Below are 13176 nucleotides of genomic sequence, written 5' to 3'. Positions count from 1 at the left end.
CGATGCCTCCGGTCTGTGCCAGTCACTACATTGGCTGCCTATTCATTATAGAATAAAATATAAAGTTATCCCCCTCCCCCACAAGGCTCTCCATAATGCCGCACCTCCCTACATTTCCTCCCTCATCTCTGTCTACCGCCCAACCTGTGTTCTCCGCTCACTCAATGACCTAACACTTACATCTTCTATTATCAGAACCTCCCACGCTCGTATACAAGACTTCTCCCGAGCTGCACCACTTCTCTGGAATGCTCTACCCCAGACAATCAGATTAACTCCCAATTTCTACAGCTTCAAGCGCAAACTAAAGACACATCTTTTCAGACAGGCCTATCACAATTCCTAATGTAAACCCTTCCGTACCGTCATTAGAATCCCCAAAATTTAACCCTCCTCTGTCCCCGCTCCCACATTTCCCCACATGATATGATGCCATCTCAGGATAACTTTATAGGTCCAAGCTCCATCCACATGTTACAGGACACGACTAGTGACGGCTCATAAAGTTTTGTGTAATGACAGTCACCTCTATTACAAAATTGTCTGACCTCTGTATAAGCAATATCGCCCCTGCTACCTCTTGTGTCACCCCCTCTACCTCATAGATTGTAAGCTCTTGTGAGCAGGGCCCTCAGTCCCATTGTGTGAAATGATTTTCTTTGTAATGTATCTTTCTGTCTGTATTTGAACCCTACAAATTGTACAGCGCTGCGGAATATGTTGGCGCTATAGAAATAAAATGTATTATTATTATTCTATTATGGCCACCATTTATGTAGTATATGACACTTTCTATCTGGCCTTCACCTTTTTGGAGACTGTTCAGTCTTTTCTTACCGTTTCATAGACATTTACTGAAAGTGTATTATGCGACTGTCCCTTTAAATGGGACAGGTCCTCTTCTCTATTACGGACAAGGGTCCCTGAATATTTTTGGCAGTGCTGGGACCCCATTACACGTGCGCGCTCAGTGCCCCCGTTGTCCAGCAGAGGGCGCTGCTGCACTGGGCCAGTCAGGGATGTTGCTGGAAGGCTCTTACCTGGTGTTTCTGTAGCTTCTTCCTGGGCCAGTCCGGGCCTGACTCGCCTCAATCTTAAGTGTAATGGTTTGCCTGGATTACAGCCTGTCATTACTTGTATTCTTTCTGCTCAATTTAGATTAGAGATTGTGGCTGAGCATGCCAACATACTGATCTCATTACTCAGGAAGGGGCTTTTCCTTTGAAAAGAGAGTAGTTTTGTCTCCCTGCGGTGCTCACGCCAACAAATTGATATCTTATGGACTTACGTTTCTGCCATTGTGACAGCTACGCCGAGCATGGCCACATTTCAGAAACTTGTAGCAAAGTATCCGAGTGTGAACTCACGCCGCAGATATTGATTCCACCCATGAATGTGCTGGAAACGCGCTGTATCACAACTGATGTAGCAGAGCTGAGTGTGAATTTCTCTTTAACTTTGCAGAATTTCAGGAGAGATTCAGGCAGGTTTTATGGGTTTGGGTCCCTGCAGACACCAGGAAATACAAGTTATTATTTAAAGGGGTCGTCCAGGCAGTTTTATTTTACTTGTTTTATGATGCCGGATCCGGAGGATTCACGCTCGTTGGACCCAGGGTCGCAGGATCAAAACCAGCACTGGGCCCCGCCAGGTCGCTCTTCCTCCTCCCTCTTCTTGCTTTTTCCAAGATGGTTACCTGCTTTACTATAGTCTGACAGGCCCCATGGGGGAGGACGTAGGCAGTGGATAGGCGGCAGGGTCTTGGAGCCCATAGGTTTGACCTTATTGGGCCATTTTGGTCGGAGGTGTACAGTACATTGGACATGGTGGTGTATACCTCTGACAGGTCATGCTGAATAGATATGCAGTGATATCTGTCACCTATGGATAAAAAAAACCCCTATAACTCTATGATATATAGTATACAGTATAGAGCAGCGCAAAACATACTCCGACCTATAACCAACCCATTGGAGGCTGAATAGCCTCTCTATTGGCCTCCATCAGGAGAAGTTTGACATATGTGCCCTTGACCTTTGTCCATCCATTGGTTGATATGTGTGAAGTCCTGGGGGAAGGGGAAGTGCTACAATGGGGTGGGGGGTTAAAACTTTCTGCCCATAACCCTAATGACAGCATTAGACAGTAATGGACGGTGTTTGAGTCACCAACAATCCACGAATAAACACTCCTCACAAAAGCAGCCAGACGTGAACCCTGCCATGATTTATGTCCCCGGCAGCGGGGCCGCAGCTTAATCCTCGCTGTGCACACACATCCATCAGCGTGTTTTCATTCCTCGGCCACTTCTCCCCTCCTTGTATTTGTTATGCCCTCTTACACCTAAAAAATAGTCCTGCATTGTGCGTGTAAGAGCCGCTCACCCCCTCGTCCGCCACGACATTAATAAGGGCTCTACGCCGTGACACGCCGTTCCTGTCACACTCATTGTTTGGAGGGGGCGCTGCGGAAGCCTTTATAGGCCTCATTTAAGTCCTTTCACGTTCAAAGGTTTATTGTGCGGTGTTCTCCTCCATTATACGTCCCGTGTTTACACTTTTTTTTTTTCTTCTTTTTTTTGCAGGTAAATATGGACTTATGTGGGGGCGTTGTGGGACGCTTTAGGGCCCGTTCAGACACGTGCTGCAATTGCTTAGGCTTAAACTACATGGGTGACTGCTAATGGGGCCATCACACTTCTAAAATAGCACCAGGGATGGGAGTGACTGTACGCCTCCGTGCCTGGGATCCAATGCAAAATAGGTAATGGGGCCTCCATTGCTGGTGTCCCTCTGAGGCTCCAGGGCCTGCATGCCTTATAGCTACACCTCTGAAACGGAGAGGTAAGATCCCGCTTCTCATATAGTCACAGCCCTAAATGCAAGATTATTGGGCTGCTCATGAGAACAAAGATGGGTCCGTGTGTTACTAGAGTACTAGCACACATACGTGACCACTGCTGCCTTCAAATCAAATCAAACAAGCTTTATTGGCACGTCCAAATAGATATTTGGCATTGCCAAAGCTACCTTCATACAGTGCATGTCAGCATCCCTAGTCTCCTGATTTTGGGGTCCCCCGGCTGTGATCACACCCGGTTTATCCCAGCCCCTGTAAGATGACAGTATTGACCCCAGGCTGGTTCCATGACAGGTCTTTCTTATCATGTCCTGCCAGTCAGTTCATTGAGCTAATTCATTTTCCCTCCACCTTGTATTTTGGGAAAACAAAAATGAGAAATGGCCGTAGACCTTTGGCAGCAGGTAAATGGCATGTGGGCTTTCTGAGTAAGCCGACTTCTCGCCTGACGTTCATTGTGACGCCTTGCACCGTACTATAATGTACGGCAAGGAAAAGTGCTAAGTCCTGTTTTTCTGTAAAACTGGGGAAAGTTGGTTTGGCAAGCCCTAGACACTGGTGAGGAAGGATTCACACATCTCCAAGGATTGCTGACGAAATAGATTTTTGTCTGAAATGTGCTGAGCCGCCATTATTCTCCTGTATTAGTTTTACTGCTTTCCCACGGATCAAGTAACTAGGAGATAGAGATGAGAGTGTGAGAATAATGTGGAGGCGAGCGCAGGTCTGGTGGTATAGGGACGAGAGATGGTGGATAGTATGGAGGAGAACGTAGGTCTGAGGGTATGGAGATAGTAGAGGAACGATAGCATGGAGGTGAGCTTCAGGTCTGGTGGTATAGAGACGAGAGGTGGGGGATAGTATGGAGGAGAACGTAGGTCTGAGGGTATGGAGATAGTAGAGGAACGATAACATGGAGGTAAGCTTCAGGTCTGGTGGTATAGAGACTAGAGATGGAGGTGAGTACAGGTCTGGTGGTATAGAGACTAGACATGGAGGTGAGTGCAGGTCTGGTGGTATAGAGACGAGAGGTGGAGGATAGTATGGAGGAGAAAGTAGGTCTGAGGGTATGGAGATAGTAGAGGAACGATAGCATGGAGGTGAGCTTCAAGTCTGGTGGTATAGAGACTAGAGATGGAGGTGAGTGAAGGTCTGGTGGTATAGAGACGAGAGGTGGAGGTGAGTGCAGGTCTGGTGGTATAGAGACTAGAGATGGAGGTGAGTGCAGGTCTGGTGGTATAGAGACGAGAGGTGGGGGATAGTATGGAGGAGAACGTAGGTCTGAGGGTATGGAGATAGGAGAAGAACAATAACATGGAGGTAAGCTTCAGGTCTGGTGGTATAGAGACTAGACATGGAGGTGAGTGCAGGTCTGGTGGTATAGAGACTAGACATGGAGGTGAGTGCAGGTCTGGTGGTATAGAGACTAGACATGGAGGTGAGTGCAGGTTTGGTGGTATAGAGACTAGACATGGAGGTGAGTGCAGGTCTGGTGGTATAGAGACGAGAGGTGGAGGATAGTATGGAGGAGAACGTAGGTCTGAGGGTATGGAGATAGTAGAGGAACGATAGCATGGAGGTGAGCTTCAGGTCTGGTGGTATAGAGACTAGACATGGAGGATAGCATGCAGCTGAGTGCAGGTCTGGTGGTATAGAGATGAGAGATGGATGCGAGCTTAGGTCTTTTGGTATGGAGATGGTTGAGGAAGGATATAATGGAGGCAAGCGTCGGTCTGAGGGTATGGAGATGAGAGGTGGAGGGTAATATGGAGATGAGTGTTGGTTTGGTGGTATTAGAGATGAGAGATGGAGACGAGCGTTGGTTTGGTGGTGTTAGAGATGAGGTGGGGGGGGATAATATGGAGGTGAGCGTTGGTTTGGTGGTATTAGAGATGAGAGGTGAAGGATAATATGGAGGCGAGCGTTGGGTTGGTGGTATGGAGGCGAGCGTAGGTCTGATGGTGTAGAGATGAGAGGTGGAGGCTAGTATGGAGGTGAGCGCAGTTCTTGTATGGAGATAGGAAGAGGACAGCATGGAGGCAGCTATGGATCTAACTTTCTGAAGGCAGGAGAAAATTAAGAGAAAATTAAAAAGAGAAATGAATAAGTGACTTATCAATAGCTTAAAAAAAAAAAAAAAAATAGCCCCATTTTAAAAATAAATCCCTTCACTCAAGTTTTTGGCAGTCTTCAAACCCTAAAGGTAAAATTTTTAAACGCCATTCTGTAAGTTGCCCTCTTTGTTAACCCCATACAATATATTGGCCCATAATTGTGCCTAAACCCCCAATGCCCCAGCACCCACACAAAACAATTCCTGTGCCCCCCTCCCCATTCAGTATAATGCTCAGGGGGTGAGCAGTGAGTATGGCTCTTCTCAGCACCCCTCTCTGCTCCAGGCAATGGTGCTAAGGTGCTGTATGCACCAATACACACCACGCCATAGCATCGCTGCAGCAAAGAGAGGGACCAGGGGCCTAGGAGTGGTGAGTACTTAGAAGGACTTAACTCACTGCTCTCTCCCTAGACCCATGGGGACCATAGTGGGCTCATCCATCAGAAGTAATTGGAGATCCCCGCCCAGAGGTCTCTGCATGGCAACCATAGTGTTCTAGCAAATACGTCTTAGTTATGTTCTCACTGTTGTGTTATCTCTGCTCGCTCAGCTCCCTACTGACGCCAGGCTGATCATACGGCACTACCAAGCTGGCACAGGGACTTGTGTTTCTTACACATTCTGTACAGCCCAAGTGCTTCAGATAAAGGGCTCGGTGTCTGGATTCTCTTCGGATGAACAGAGGACGGACATGGCATTACCGAGGACAATTGGGCGTCTGTAAAGGGCAGAGACAGCATGGCTGACTTGTAAATGTTCTGCCTGATTAGGATGTAAAAAATGTATTTATTTTTTTGGAAGTGAAAGCTTAGGGATCATTGCACAGCACAGCGTATCCATTGTCATGATCCGCTTCTGTAGCAGCAGATTTAACCCAGCACTTGGCGTCCTCATAAATATGAAAAAGACAGACGTCTGGTGGCAGCATTAGACTCCCCGTGACCCAGTTGTGCCCTCAGAAATCTTCTAAGCTGATCAGCTTCCTGCGTATCGTAAGGTGGCACTGTCTGTCTGCTGTGCCGGGGCCGATGTGTGCCAGCGGAGGGGATGATCCGGGAGACACTACAAGACGCGGCTCCCCTCCCTTGGTAAACACTCTGTTTAGAGGGCTTATTCCGATGAATCAGTCAGTCTTGCATGGAAAATTGGAGCGTCTACAAACTTGTGCCATTCTCTTCGCTTTGAACTAGGGCTGGGGGGGTTGGTGGTGTCATGTCAGAACTCGCTGCAGTCGTCGTAGGGGAGCCATCTATTCCAGATCCTGCTGCCCGACATTGTGTCCTGGGTAAAGGTTTAGAATAAGAGCTGTCGTGGGTGGAGGTCTTAATTCACCTTATTAAAGGACAATATTAAAGGATATTATTAACATGGAATGTTTCTAAATCATATGGTAAAACTGGGTTAATGATTGGCATGCAATTCCCATCATTGCCTCTGGAGGCAGTACAGGTTTCATGCAGCGGGATCATCTTTCTCATTGTCGCCCTCTGCTGAGAAGTATTGCACTTTGTATCAGTTGCCCAGAGGAGCGGGGAAGAGATGTGACAAGTGGTCGGAGCAGGTCTGTAGTCAATGTAGTCAACTGCAGTCTTGAAATATTGAGCCCCAATTAATGGGAGGGTACCCCCAGTCATAACAGAGGGGGGCTTAGCAGGGGATTGTTGCAATGCCATATGGTAATCCGCCAGTAGATGGTGCAGTGCATCAACAGAGGGGCTCTTTCTGCGTGGGGGAGGGGGCAACTGAGATAAGGTAAGTGCTACAGAATAGGGTACTCCAGTCTCTGTAGAGTGAGCCCTTATTAAAGGGGCTTTTCAGGACTGTGATATTGATTACCGCTTCCTATTCACACGATAGTGATGTCACATACATCAGTCACTTAACCATGCTGCATCTCAGTCCTATTCAAATGGATGGGACTGAGCTGCAATACCAAGCACAGCCACTATACGATGTATGGCGCTGTGCTTGGTAAGGAGTGAAGAGGTCACAGCATTCAAGATCATCATCCAGGATAGCCCTTAAATGTATTCTGTGCTTAGGGTCTAGTGGGCCGGAGTGCTAGTGGGGTACCATTGTTACTTCCCTGGTGACTACTACAGTCACATAGAATATGGCAATATAGTGTTGTCATACAATTTGGGTTTATACCTATATTATGGACTGAACAGAACCTAAAGCTGGGATGGTAAACCTATGGCACGCGTGCCAGAGGTGGAACTCAGAGTCCTCTTTGTGGGCACCCATCTGTGGAACAGATTGTACTGTATATGGGTCACTGTGGAGCAAATTGTACTGTGTATGTGCCACAGTGGAGCAGATTGTACTGTGTATGTGCCACTATGGAGCTGTTAAATAACGTCCCACACCACTTGACTGATGAGACAAGAGGTGTACTTCGGTGATACCAAGAAGCGGCTGGAGTCCAATCCAATTTGTGGTTAAAACAGCAAACGAAGGTTTAATTCAAACGAATAGATAGGTTACAGTCCAAAAATTAAACAAAGTTAAAAGAACATAGAATATGCATGACAAATAACAAGTGTCAATATGAAGAGAGTGAGAGCTGGTATGAAGGTGGAGTTAGTGCTCTACCTCCATGTTACCAAAGCCTGCTTATAAAGGCTGAGGATGCTTTACCCTCATCCAAGTTTTTTCCCCATAAGGAAAGGTGTAGGTATGATCCTTCCATGTACTCCGGATCGTTCCTTGTTTGACCATAGCCCTAAGTTTGGCTACACTGACGTATTGTTGTTAGTAACGAGACTTCTTCTACCTCCACCCAACATTCCACTAGCCCCTTCATCTGTCAAGGATGACATGCTGGACACAAATGCTACTCCATGACCTTCTCCACTCACACTCTAAGTTCAGCAAATTATGAGATTTAACATTTCCCCCTGATTATGATTAGATATACATTTTTCTAATCATAATTTCCCTACTCTAACTCATTTACTCACCAATCGTATCACATTCATTCACAGGCCATGTGATAACATTTTATCAGCATGTTCTTTCTTTGACTCAATGTTAATGATGGAACTAGCTTGTTGAGTTCTTTTTAACATTTCTTGTAAAATTTTGTCTCCTTTTCCAATTTCCTTTTTTACCTGAGTGTATATTCTCTTGATTCTACACATTATAAATATCTGATACAATATACACACCACTACAAACATAAATATAATAACAATAGGATTAGATAATACATTTCCAACTGCCATTTTTGCTGATGACTTTGACCAAACATCGACCGATTTCTTAAATTTTCCCCACCAGGATGATCCTGACATGGTACTCCATTCATGTTCTATATCATCTAGTTGACCTTGCTGATGTTTAAACACAATTTCAGCCACTTTTAACTGTCTTGTTAGAGCATCTAATAGACCTTTATCTTTTACAATTTCTTCTGTCCACATTTTCCATGGAAATTTATCAACTTGAGATAGATTATATTGCACTGGAAGGGTTCTCAAATAACTGCTCGCTATGGAGGATATATTAAATCTTCCCATGTTCATCCTTATAGCGTTTACGTCTCCTTCAATACAATACAATCCTCTAGTCAGGTTTTCAGCATATACACATGAAGGATAAAATGCTGAAACCTTTTCTTTTTCCGACATAATTTGTATACATACTTTTCTTTGGCCAACTGGTGTCACAATATCATGTATATTTTGTACAGTTTCAATTCTAGCATGACATGTACTTTGGTTATGGAAACAAGAATGATAGATAGTCTTATCTTGTTCCGGTAAACAAACTACTTTAGAGGAAAAATGTAAACATGAAGAAAGGTCTACTTGCTCAATTGAAGCTCCATTATACGCAAACTCTGTAAATTCTAAATTATAATGGATTAATTGTGTATTACTTACAGGAACCCCTAAAGAAGTTACTGGAACCAAAACTTGCTCTTGTCCAGATGTTGGGATTAATGATGTTCCAATACATACATTTTGTTTACATCCCAACCACTTGTTTACCCATAACTCTGTATGATCCAAACTAAAATTGTATATTACAGGTAAATTTCTTAATAAACCCAATGGAGTTATACCACTTTGTAAAGCCTGAGCCATCATCTTTAGGTTAGTGGAATATTCAACTTGAATTTCCAGACATGCTCTGGCTACTTGCGTTTCCTGTTCACTGCTCATTAATGCTAGAGTTGCATCCTGAAGATGTGACACTGATGATCCTAATACAGTCACAGAATTAACAACCATTTTTTCCAGAAGCTGATTTAGACTCTTCTGGACTTTCACTCCTTTCTTTCCTAGATAACCAATTGTCTCTAAATCTGATCTCAGAGAGTTTATATTCATACCATTTATTAAACTCCCAACAGTCCCAATTCCTCCTAAAATACCTTCCACAACACCTCTTTTGTTTCTTATGGGTTTTGATCTACTGTTACCGAACCATTGTTCGATCCCTTGTTCCATATTTACTAGGTGTTGTTTACATTGGGGATATCTTGAGGAAATTTTCCAATCTGACATGTTAAATGTCCATACCATGGTCATAAATGTACCATTCCTCAAAAGAGGCTTAGATTGAAAATGGTTAATCTGGAAAGGACTTGATGGATTGAATTTGACTCCTGTGCAAATTCTATCTGTAACTGAAGAAATATTAATATTTACAGTAGCACATTGCTTCTGATTGTTAATACTTGTTCCACAGCACTCGTATACCCCTGAATCCTTAGGAGCTGGGTTTCCTTGGTACAGAATAAATTTCTGGTCTACCCACTTAACATTCCCATATAAACCCCTATGAATTACATTTGTTGGACCATTAGAAAAACTTCCTAAAAATAGTCCATCTTTTTTCCATGTTAACAATGATTCAGGTGGTAACTCTAATTTCGTGCTACATTCCAGAGTAAAAGGATTTCTTCCCTCTAGGATTTCAATTCTTTGTGGATTAACTCTTACTTCAAGTGGTAAATTATTAGTCATAGTGAGATCAATTGCTATTCTCACTTTAACAGGTTCTCTTGCTATTTCGAAGTTCCAGGTCTTCACCCAGTCTTCATTACCCTTACTCATAGAAGGGAGATATTCTGGATCCAATATTTTTACATAACTTTGAGTGTGGAACCAGATTTCCGTTTTAGATCTGCCCATTTTTCCTGATGCTATCATATTATTTGTGATATCACCTGACCACTTGGCAGTTTCATTACCTATTATTTCTACACTCCAAAATAATACCTCTGTTGGTGTGCATTCCCATGAACCTGTTTTGTCATTATGTGTATAGGTTCCCTGTAAATGGGTTTGTTTCTGTTTAGGTCCTGCTTTAGCACTTAACATAATGTTTGTGTCGTGTGTGTAGTATATTTCAATACAACATTTTGCACCATAACCCAAACATAAATGTCCTGTAATGTCCTTTGAATAATCTTTCAAGCGTTCTTTAAGCAAGTGTTCTAGTGTATAGTCTCTTGTTTTCCGTGGTAGTAAATCCACCTCCTTTATTTGGTCACTCCCGTTGTTTCCACTCTGTAACGCGTCTTTCATCAAAACGGCAGCCAGAGTGCATATCAGAAGGAAAGTTCCCACCAAATAGCATCTTCTGAGACTTCTATATTGACTGCGATGAACCTTTGATCTGTCTCTTTCCTCAAGGAGATGTAGTTCCTTGTGAAGGTTCATTTCCTAAAAAAACAAGCAGTATCATTATTTTGAAACATATAATTTACACTGATCAACATGTACCCACAGTTTTTGTTGTCTGCGAGTATTTTTTCCTGCTTTGGGTGATCTTTGCACCAAAATCATCACTTGTCCCATTGTATCAATTATTTCAAAGGGACCTTCCCAATTACTTTCCCAAGGTCCACTCTTCTTGAAGGTTTTAATCATCACTGATGCACCTTTGACAAACTTTGAAGAGTGAGGTGGCATCATACGTTGCATTCTAGATGCTGCATGTGGAAGAATTGTTTGTAAGTTTTCTTGCAGCAACTGCAACCACCTGGACCTTGCTATAGCATCTTTTTGGGGTGTAGACAAACATGGTTCATGCGGAAATATTAATGGCATTTTTCTTCCTGTCATTAATTCAAAAGGAGTGTATTGTGTTGTAGAGGAAATTGTTCCTCGAATACTCATCAAAACAAATGGTATTGCATCAACCCATGTATTTCCTTTATCCAACAACATTTTTGCAATCCTGGATTTTATTGTTCGGTTCATTCTTTCCACTATACCTGCAGATTGTGGATGATAAGGAACATGGAATTGTTGCTGTACTCCTAGAATACCACAAACTGTTTGCATTATTTGTCCAGTAAAGTGACTTCCTCTGTCGGAAGTGATCATTCTTGGGATCCCCCAAGTACAAAACACATGATTTACCAATGCTCTAGCTGTAGACAAAGCATCATCTTTCCTGACTGGTAAAACTTCTACCCATTTTGAGAACACATCTACCACCACCAATGCATACCTGAGTCCATGTTTACCTGTAGGCAATGGACCTATGTAATCAATCTGCAATGTAGACCATGGACCATCTGCAGGTGCAATTCTTTGGAGTGGAGGTTTTTGTCCTTTAGGTCGAGGGTTCACTTGAGCACAAATGAGACATGACTGAACAACATTTTGTACAGTTTCCTCCATTTTGTCCCAATAAAACTTTCCTTTAAGAACTTCCAGCAACTTTTGCTGACCCAAATGACCTAAGCTCTCATGATTGTATCGGGTGAATTCAGTTTGTAAATGCTCTGGCACAACAGGACGCAATTCCCCGTTATAGTCATGACACAAAACCCCGTTTTCACAAACAAAGGGAGGTTTTGGATCAACCTGAGAAACTGCAAGGGATTGATCCTTTGCTTGTTCCTCTGCAAAAGAAGGCAAATGCGTGTCTGTTTTCCTAGCTGGTAAGGCTTTCAATTGTTCAGGTTCGAGGACCTCTGCTCCTGTTAAAGCGGCCTCTTTTGCTAATGCATCTGCAGTAGAATTTCCTACTACTAGCTCATGGTTTCCTTTCTTATGTGCTGGGACTTTGACAATTGCATATCCTTTTGGATTCTTTGCAGCTAATTCAACAATTCTTTTTAGAGTATCACTGTGCACCAACACTTTGTTTGATGAATCAACAAAGCCTCTTTTTTCCCACACTGGTAGGTAATCTGTCAAAGACCGAACCACATAAGAGCTATCACTGTAAATGACCAAAGGACTTCTGTTCTCCTTTTCATCAATCTCCAACACTGTCCTGACAGCTTCTAACTCTGCTCTCTGAGCTGAATAGTGTCCTGGTAACTTGTGCTGGATTGCATATCCTCTTTCAGGATACCAGATAGAATACCCTGAACAGTAATGTCCTTCATTGAAAAACCGTGATCCATCCACAAAAACTGCTTCGTCAGTCTTTTCTGCTTCTCTTCTGAACATTGAAATGTATGTCTCCTGAAATGTGTGTAAGCATTCATGTGCCTGACCCTCGTACTGCATCAATTGGGGAAGTACATACTTGGCTTTGTGGTCAACTTCAAGTTGTTTTGGAGACAGAGTCAACAACCAATGTGCAAATCTTTGATGAGATACACCTGGAATATTTTTCTCAAGGAGAAGTTTTAATGTGGAGTGCGGCGTCTGCAAAATTAATTTGTTAAAGCCAACAATGTGTTCAGTTGCTTTTACAGCAAAATACACTCCCATCAGATGTCTCGCACAAGTTTCGAACCCTTTTTCCACCGGAGTAAGGAGTTTTGAGAAATATCCCAAAATTCTCCATTCCCCTGACTGCAATTGCAACAACACAGATGTAACAGCAACTTCTGACGTATGTACCTGCAAAGCAAATGGAGCTGATGCTTCCACAGTTGACAAGGCTGGAGCTGTTTGCAAAGCTAACTTCAATTGTTCAAATGCCTTTTGTTCCCGGTCTGTCCATGGACCAAAGGAATCATCATGGCTCTTTTTCAAGAGATCATATAAAGGCTTTGCCTTTTCAGCAAATCCCTCAATGAATTCTCTGGAAAAATTCACAATGCCCAAAAAGTGTCTGAGATCCTTATGTGACATTGGAATGGGAAGTGAAGCAACAGCTGCAACCCTGTCCTGGAGAGGCATTCTCTTTCCTGGTTTAATTAGGATCCCCAGATATTTCACTTCACGTTGCATCAGTTTACACTTCTTTGTGTTCAATTTTAGACCTGCTTCGTGCAA

At 43.4% G+C, this 13176-nt stretch overlaps 1 protein-coding gene and 1 long non-coding RNA gene across 4 annotated transcripts in view; both read left to right on the top strand.

Moving 5' to 3' along the window:
• The window catches only part of DYM (dymeclin), a 232536-nt gene that overhangs the window by 113178 nt on the left and 106182 nt on the right, over positions 1-13176 (top strand). The gene's annotated exons all lie outside the window — the stretch shown is intronic.
• LOC142191962 (uncharacterized) lies at positions 3576-4522 on the top strand. Of its 2 annotated transcripts, XR_012714987.1 has the most exons (4): positions 3576-3675; positions 3858-3959; positions 4078-4179; positions 4337-4522. It is a non-coding gene; the product is annotated as an uncharacterized LOC142191962 (long non-coding RNA). The 2 variants fall into 2 exon arrangements; XR_012714986.1 differs by lacking the exon at positions 3576-3675 and having other exon boundaries at positions 3857-3959.

This window comes from Leptodactylus fuscus, chromosome 1 (assembly GCF_031893055.1).
Source record: "Leptodactylus fuscus isolate aLepFus1 chromosome 1, aLepFus1.hap2, whole genome shotgun sequence".
Lineage (NCBI taxonomy): Eukaryota > Metazoa > Chordata > Amphibia > Anura > Leptodactylidae > Leptodactylus > Leptodactylus fuscus.
This window is presented reverse-complemented; position numbering and strand designations above follow the sequence as displayed.